Genomic DNA, 9,604 nt, shown 5'->3' with positions numbered 1-9,604 from the left:
CCCCCCTCCTTCCCCTTCCCCGTCTGCTCAGTTGTGGCAACAACTGAGCAGACGGGGAAGGTTCCCATGGCAACAGGACGCCTTCTCAGGCATCCTGCTGTCCATGGTGCTAAACAGATCTGTGCTAAAGGCATAGATCTGTTCAGACAAAGTGTAAGTAAAATACAGTACAATACACTATATAGTGTACTGTACTGTATTATACAGACATCAGACCCACTGGATCTTCAAGAACCAAGTGGGTCTGGGTCAATTTATTATTTTTTTTAAGTGAAAAAAGTAAAGATTGAAAAAAGCCCATTTATCACTGAATAAAAATTAAAAAAATTAAATACACTACACATATTAGGTATCGCCGCGTCCGTAACGACCTGATCTATGAAACGGTTATGTTGCTTTCCCATCACGGTAAATGCCATAAAAATAAAAAAATAAAAGCTATGAGGAAATCGAAATTTTGCACACCTTACTTCCCAAAAAAGGTAATAAAAGTGATCAAAAAAGTCGCATGTACGCCAAAATAGTACCAATCAAACCGTCATCTCATCCCTCAAAAATCATACCCTACCCAAGATAATCGCCCAAAAACTGAAAAAACTATGGCTCTTAGACTATGGAAACACTAAAACATGATTTTTTTTTGTTTCAAAAATGAAATCATTGTGTAAAACTTACATAAATAAAAAAAAGTATACATATTAGGTATCGCCGCGTTCGTATCGACCGGCTCTATAAAAATATCACATGACCTAACCCCTCAGGTGACCACCGTAAAAAAATTAAAATAAAAACGGTGTAAAAAAAGCTATTTTTTGCCATCTTAAGTTACAAAAAGTGTAATAGCAAGCGATCAAAAAGTCATATGCAGTGCAGCACATATACTAAAATTGGAACGATACAGAGAAGATTAGCATGGCCCCTGCGCAAGGATGACACGCAAATTCGTGAAGCGTTCCTTATTTTTGAACGGTTATAAGATCATGACTAGATGGTACAAGACCCCAGATATTGTCTCCAGGTACTCATCGTCTGGTTGCGATAGATGCTGGAGATGTTTGTCAGACAGAGGCTCCTTCACTCACATATGGTGGAATTTCCCTAGCCTCTTTAGGTGGTGGGAGAAAATATTTCATATAGCCAATCACATATGTGGAGCAGACCTAGTTCCTTCTCCAGAAATAGCACTCCTGAACGTACTCCCATCTGGACAGAGGATCACTAACATGGTTCTTTTTAAGCATTTGATTGCAGCTGCCAGATTTCTCATTCCGAGACTATGGCTATCTACAGAAACCCCATCCATTGAACAATGGCTTCTAAAAGTAGACCAAATCCACAGATTTGAAGTAATTTCCTCTTGGGAATTAAGAAACTTTCAAAGTTTCAAGGGAGTGTCGAAGGATTGTAAGGCGTTCAGAAGTCTCAACGATTTATCACAATTCCATCTTTAGTCTCAGGATCTCTATTCTATTTGTTCTGAAGTCATAAACCCTTCACATTTTGGTCTTTTTGACCCAATTGAGCTTTATATGCTAAATCCGTGCAAGTAATCAGCCTTCTGCACCCATACCAACCCAATCCTGAACACAATATCATCTTTTAATGTTCAAGAAGCTTTGTTGACAGGATATGCAAACTTGTAATGAAACCAACACATTTGCCTGTCATTGTATACCGTGACGTCACTGTTACTATTTTATTTTGTGTTTCTTTAATTGTGAGGTTACAACCTCCACTTGTTACATCTTATTGACTTCAATAAAGTATTTTGAAAACCAAAAAAATAAAAAAAATAAAAGTCATATGCACCCCAAAATAGTGCCAATCAAACCGTCATCTCATCCCTCAAAAAAAGAGACCCTACCTAAGATAATCGCCCAAAAACTGAAAAAACTATGGCTCTCAGACTATGGAGACACTAAAACATGATTTTTTTTTGTTTCAAAAATGAAATTATTGTGTAAGACTTACATAAATAAAAAAATTGTATACATATTAGGTATTGCCGCGTCCATGACAACCTGCTCTATAAAAATACCACATGATCTAACCTGTCAGATGAATGTTGTAAATAACAAAAAAAAGAAAACTGTGCCAAAAAAGCTATTTCTTGTTACCTTGCCCCACAAAAAGTGTAATATAGAGAAACCAAAAATCATATGTACCCTAAACTAGTACCAACAATACTGCCACCCTATCCCGTAGTTTCCAAAATGGGGTCACTTTTTTGGAGTTTCTACTCTAGGGGTGCATCAGGGGGGCTTCAAATGGGACATGGTGTCAAAAAAAACAGTCCATCAAAATCTACCTTCCAAAAACCTTATGGCATTCCTTTCCTTCTGCGCCCTGCCGTTTACGACCACATATGGGGTGTTTCTGTAAACTACAGAATCAGAGACATAAATATTGAGTTTTGTTTGGCTGTTAACCCTTGCTTTGTAACTGGAAAAAAAATATTAAAATGGAAAATCTGCCAAAAAAGGGAAATTTTGAAATTGTATCTCTATTTTTCATTAAATCTTGTGCAACACCTAAAGGGTTAACAAAGTTTGTAAAATCCGTTTTGAATACCTTGAGGGGTGTAGTTTCTTAGATGGGGTCACTATTATAGAGTTTCTACTCTAGGGGTGCATCAGGGGGGGCTTCAAATGGCACATGGTGTAAATAAACCAGTCCAGCAAAATCTGCTTTCCAAAAACCATACGGCGCACCTTTCCCTCTATGCCCTACTGTGTGCCAGTACAGTAGTTTATGGCCACATATGGGGTGTTTTTGCAAACTACAGAATCGAGGCAATAAATATAGCATTTTTATTGGCTGTTAACCCTTGCTTTGTTACTGGAAAAAATTTATTAAAATGGAAAATTTGGCAAAAAATCTAAATTCTGAAATTTTATCACCATTTGCCATTAACTCTTGTGGAACACCTAAAGTGTTAACGACGTTTGTAAAATCAGTTTTGAAAACCTTGAGGGTTGTAGTTTCTAGAATAGGGTAATTTTTAGGTGGTTTCTATTATGTAAGCCTCACAAAGTGACTTCAGACCTGAACTGGTCCCTAAAAAGTGGGTTTTTGAAAATTTCAGAAAAATTTCAAGATTTGCTTCTAAACTTCTAAGCCTTGTAACATGCCCCCAAAAATAAAATATCATTCCCAAATTGATACAAACATGAAGTAGACATATGGGGAATGTAAAGTAATAACTACTTTTGTAGGTATTACTATGTATTATAGAAGTAGAGAAATTGAAACTTGGAAATTTGCAATTTTTTAATTTTTTTTGGCAAATTTGATATTTTTTTATAAATAAAAATGAATTTTTTTTAACTTCATTTTACCAGTGTCATTAAGTACAATATGTGACGAAAAAACAATCTCCGAATGGCCTGGATACGTCAAAGTGTTTTAAAGTTATTACCACTTAAAGTGACACTGGTCAGATTTGCAAAAAATGGCCTGGTCCTTAAGGTGAAATAGGGCTGTGTCCTGAAGGGGTTAATGGGCACAGTGACACCAACTTTCTTTCTGGCAAGTGCCTGTGAAAGGTACAGGTAGAGATAAAGGTGTGTAATAAAGTTGCCACCTGTGTCTGAATGGGGGATAACAAAACTGTGTGCATGCCTTCAAGTAACCACTGCTCAAAACACCACTGAACAGCTTGGTCAAAGCAGCCTAGATGGAGGGCAATTTATTGAAATGACCATTCTGCTTATCTCGGTCCAATAATGTGTCTGCTCTCAAAGTCTTTCAACTAGGCAGAATGTCTTCAAGTGCATAATAGTGGCATGAGTAGCAGTAAACAATCTATTACCAAGAGGAACACTACTCAGAAGTAACCTCTGAGAGCCTTTTTAAAGGGTAGCAGGAAAAGCACTTTTACAACCTCTTGTGGCAAGACTCAGTGCCTGATCATACAATATCTATAATTATTTGCATATATTCCAGAGATGTATCTGCATGCTTTTACAGCAATCTGGCATTTCAGAGTGCGTTTTTTTTTTTTTTTTTTCAATGGGTGCAGATTAAACTCGAATACACAGTCTATAAATGTATAATTAATACATATAGTCTATGAAAATTCTCATGTATTATTACAGTTCCTCTCATATACGACTTTAGATTCTTTATACATTTTTGGTGAAATCTCCATTTTCTATTCTGTTATGACCCACGAGAGTCAGAACATAGAATTTGTGATTGCTTTCGGCTTTTACTCTGTTCTTCAATTCTTTATCTACTTGGATGAAGTCCTATGAGCTTACTATAAACACAAACCTCTGGAACCTTAATATGAGTGCATTAAGGTCCACGTCATTTACTTCTTATTCCCTCTTTCATTAATTACGTGCGTCGGTTTGACCTCATGTTCTTCTTCCCACCACTAACTGGTTCCCCAGACAATGTCAAAGTGATCTGTTACCAAATAGACAAATTCAAGTAATTTCACAGTTCACCAACCCAGTCTTTTCATGCTGGTGTCTCCTCCATTTAAATTTACTCAAATAATACTTTCTCCATTTCAGAAAGCAGACTCTAGCTGTAACCTAAAAAGCCTGTCTCTCCCTTAACCATTTCAAATTATTTTTCTTTTTTCCCCCTAATAATGGATCCTAAATTGAACTGCTATGAATTTATTCCCTATGTCTTTTTTCGGCTCCACTTTCTTTTAGTAGAATCATTTATACTTCTCGTACACAGCAGCCTTAATGTACTTGGAGAGTTTAAGATAGTCTTTGTTCTTACTAATTGCCTTTAGGCCCCCTCCTCTCCCTTTCTAAATCTCTCTACAGTCAATCCTATTCTCTATGTGTCAACAAGAGTAAGATCTTGTAATAAAAATCTTGGTCAAACTGTAGTTTATATATTCCCTTTGTAACTTTATTTTTGAGTCAAACTTAATTGAATGCTAATCCTGTCCACAAATAGTGAAGAAAATGAACTCAAGTTGTGTGCATGTAAAATAATCCCATAAAACAAAATCCAACTGTAACAAGTTTCCACCATCAATCATCTGAAGAAAGAAAAAAGTTAATTCAAAAATTTGGAACTGGAACTGCTGCTGTTACACTATCGGCCTGTATCTGCCGCCCCACTGCTCGTGTGTCTGTCTGTCCTGTATGTGTGAATAGAAGTTTAGTTCTTTGTATATCAGCACTTCAGGGTGTGTGTGTGCTTCTGTGTAGCTAATGACTAATGAACTCCTTAACTCCCCCATATATGCTGGGCTCCTTGTTCTACTCATTGCCTGATCTACAGGTCCAATCTGGTTCTGCTAGACCAGGGATGGCAAACCTACAGCTCTCCAGCAGCTGCAAAGCTACAACTCCCAGCATGCCCAGACTACCTACAGCAGGGCATGGTGGGAATTGTAGTTTTACAACAGCTGGAGAGCCACAGGTTTGCCATCCCTGTGCTAGACTTTGCTGAAAGAGCTATGACTTGTTTGTTCCATTGTACTGACTGCTGCTGGATTCCTGTACTTTGACACTTGCTGCCTGCCCTAACCTCGGCCTGAATCTAGACTACGAGTATTTCCTGATACCCTGGTGCCTTGTGTTGCTACATCTGAACCCTGTGGGTCAGCAGCCAACCACTCCTGGTGATTGGCACAGCACATCTACAAACTGTAACAGCTTCAAAAGTAGCTAATTATTTACTTAAAGGAATTGTCCTAAAACAAACACTTATCCTCTATCCACAGGATAGGAGATAAGCAGCTGAATGGCAGAGGTCAAAGAGGAGCCTTGGCTATGTCCAGCTGTCCTACAGAATTGGTGTGACATACTTACCTTTCCAAACTCCCATGAAGGGCACTGTCTTTGGGTGAGGGCAGTGGCATCACCATGATTTTGTCTGGGGAGCACATTCCTGCAAGGCTGAGGGTGACATCACAGCGCAGTCATATGGTTACCAGGCCAATAGGATGTGGCGCTGGCGGCCCGCATGCGTGGACATCACTACCAGATTATCTGGAAAGAATAAGCAATCAGAATCAAGGCCGGCTTCCCAAATTATAGTGTGCATCATATTTAAACAGGCTGCTATCAACAGCAAGTGTCTGTAACTGTTATTTCTTTGCCTGACTAGCAACTTCAGTACATGTACTTTGGACACCTGACTTCTGACCTTGGCTATCCCACTGACCCTGCTGTTGGATTCTGATTTTGGTTATATGGACTATCCTCGTGTTGACCCTGGCTTGGTATCATTTCTGGTTCTTGGCATCCATTCTGATTTGGTGCACTTTCCTACTATTGACCTTGGTGCAGTATAGTTTCTGATCTTGGTTCTGTTTTGTCTCTCCTGGTTTTGATCCAGTCTGGCTGGTTCCTCCCTGCTTGTCAGTGTTTCTGTATCGTTTGTGCCTGTCTATCACTACATTTATTATTTTCTTCCTGGCTACCTATTCCCTTATAGGTTCCAGCACCTGGTTAGGAAGGGACGATCATCCAGTTGTTGGCTGTCATCTATGACAGATCATGAACATAAGTAGGGACAGTGTTGTGGGTGGTATTCAGGGCTTCACTGATCCCTACTGTGACAGTTGGATGGAGCAGCAGTGTACATGCTTGACCACTGCTCCATTCAAATGGAAGAACACAGGGCACCCACTGATCAAGTGTCACATTTCGGTGTGGGAGGGAAACACCACACGGAGCATAGGAGGGAAGGGGGGGAACAAGGAATCAGGCCTGAGAACTAGGGAAGTAAAATAGACACCTCCTAGTGAAAACCCTAACCAAAATCCTGACTGACTACCAATATGAACAGACCACCAAAAGGTAGGTGAGTTCATACGCAGGAATACCTAGAGTCCTATCAAGCCCTATAGGACCCTAGTACTAATGGCAGGGATAAGACTACCTGTTCCTCCAAAAGGAAGGAGTCTCCTTCAGGCCTAATACAAACAATAGGGAAATGCAACACACAGAACCCAAACAAAATACAAAAGGGAAAGGAAATACTTAAATTTAAAAGAGCAATGGAAGCACCAGGAACTCAGCCGAGATCCAACCACAATCTATCCAAAGTTCCAAACAGAAGCTATAAACTGCACATCATTATGGAAGAAGCACCTATAAATAGAGAAGGTTAAATGACCCTAATAGCCACACCTGGGGAAAAAGGCGTGGCAAGCACCAGAAACAACCCAGACGTCATTTGATCCAAACGAAAAACATGTTAGATCAAACCATGTGTTGCCAACCTCACCGATCTCCTGCCACCTGTCACGGGAACGTCCGTGACAGTAAGCCCCCTTCTACAGGTGACCTCCGGACACCAAGGACCGACCTTATACAGGTGAGACCTGTGAAAAGCTTTCACCAAACGACTGACATTCACATCAGATGCCGGTACCCACATCCTCTCCTCTGGTCCATAACCCTTCCAGGGAACAAAATACTGAAGAGATCTACGGAAAACTCGAGAGTCAATAATCTTGGCGATCTGAAATTCCAAACTATCGTCCCCCATGACAGGAGCGGGTGGCAAGGAAGACGGCACCAAAGGTTCAACATATCTCTTCAACAAAGATTTATAAAACACATTATGAATTTTCCGGCCCTTAGAGAGTTCAAGACGAAAAGCTACAGGATTAAAAATGGCAGTGATCTGATATGGACCAATAACCTAGTGGATTCCTGACAGTGAAATTGAATCTGGTGAAAAACAAAGACCACGTGGCCTGCCTCGGGTTCAGTCATTTAGCCGACTCCAGGTAAGCCAAGTTTTTGTGATCTGTGAACACCGTGATCGGATGAATTGCCCCTTCCAACCAATGACGCCACTCCTCAAAAGCCAACTTAATGGACCAATATGGACCAATAAATCCTGGGCCCAACTTCCAAGAAGGTACCTTCAACTTAATGTTTCTTGTGGATAGCCAAACAGAATCACCCACTCTTGGGTCCGGACCTTTCGTACTTTTCCTGTCAGCCACACGTTTATACTTGCTGCACATATTCATCAAGTTTTCCTGAATTTTCTGCCATATAGATGAAAATGATGAAGAAAAATGTTCCTCCTCAGGGATAACAGAAGTATCTGAACCAGAAAATGTGCTAAACTGCGGGTGAAACCAATATGCCCAAAAAAACGGTGACTTCCCAGTGGATTCCTGTCTACGAATATTTAAGGCAAACTGCCAAAGACAAAAACAAAGACAACTCATCCTGGTTCTCAGAGACAAAACATCTCAAGTAAGTCTCGAGACTCTGATTAGCAGTGGATCTGCTACCAGGGTGACCCGTAAGAACTGTATAGTGGTGTTCCTCAAACACCTTGTGACGCAATTCCGATGGTACAAACAGTTTGCCAGAGGGACAAGAATCTGGTGCATCTCCTTGGGCCTCTAACATCTTCACCTCTAGGTCAGGGCAAAGAGTGGATATCACGATCCCTTCTGACAGTATAGGACTCTTTTTCAAAATCACCACTTCCAGCAAAACAACGTGACAAGGCATCTGCCTTGACGTTGTTTACCCCAGGACGATAGGTCACAGTGAAATTGAATCTGGTGGAAAAAAAAGACCATCTAGCCTGCCTCAGGTTCTGTCATTTAGCCGACTCCAGGTAAGCCAGGTTTTTGTGATCTGTGAACACCGTGATCGGATGAATTGCCCCTTCCAACCAATGACGCCATTCTTCAAAAGACAACATAATGGCCAGTAACTCTATGTTCCCCACATCATAATTTCTCTCTGCGGAAGAAAGTTTTTTAGAGAAAAGGGCACATGGAAGCCTTTTACCAGGTGACGGGCCCTGCGATAAAACTACTTCTACCCTCACCTGATAAGTGTTGAGCAAGCATGCTCCACATAAGCACCTGATTAGTGCTGAGCAAGCATGCACATCCCACTTTTCGGCCGAACACTGCCTTTGCGCAAGTACAATTTAACACAAGAAAAGTCAATGGGAGACGAGAGCATCAAACCAGGTACCCCCTGCTCTGAAGAAGAGAGGGTGTCCAGTTCACAAATTTTTTTTTTAAAATTGATGGAAACCCCATCAAAATGGTTTGAAAACAGCATTAGGAGAACAGCTGGATGCATCTTGGACTCCCATTACCTATTACATGCAATAGACAATCACACAAAGGCTATATGCCAAAAGCCAGGTATGTGCAAGCCAACAATCTATCCATGAGACAGATAACAGTCAGCATACCTTACAACGGTACCCTTGTGCACTATGAAACATTCCAAACCAGCTCTCATCTGACTGAGATCCAGTAAGCCTCAAAGTTGCTTCATATCTGTTGGATGGCTTGGGTCGACCTGGATAGGGAAATGGCTTTAAATAACATAAAATACGTAAAACAATAATAATAATAATCGTGATCTATATTTTTTTAAATTAGGGTACACCCCAAAACATTGAGAAATTTAACCTTTGATAACCCCCTCCAGTCGTGCTAAACACACGTTCAGACAATACACTAGCTGCAGGGCAAGCCAGCACCTCCAAGGCGTAAAGGGCAAGCTCAGGCCATGTGCCCAATTTGGAGACCCAGAAGTTTAAGGTGGCAGACCCATCATTCAGTACATGCAGGCGTGTGCATACATACTGCTCCACCATGTCGCACGTCCCTGTGATGTCCACG

At 40.6% G+C, this 9,604-nt stretch overlaps 1 pseudogene; it reads left to right on the top strand.

The window, feature by feature from the left end:
- Positions 1–867: 867 nt before the first annotated feature.
- Positions 868–964, top strand: LOC120987425 (annotated as a pseudogene).
- Positions 965–9,604: the final 8,640 nt, after the last annotated feature.

Source organism: Bufo bufo, chromosome 1 (genome assembly GCF_905171765.1).
Source record: "Bufo bufo chromosome 1, aBufBuf1.1, whole genome shotgun sequence".
NCBI classification, from domain to species: domain Eukaryota; kingdom Metazoa; phylum Chordata; class Amphibia; order Anura; family Bufonidae; genus Bufo; species Bufo bufo.
This window is presented reverse-complemented; position numbering and strand designations above follow the sequence as displayed.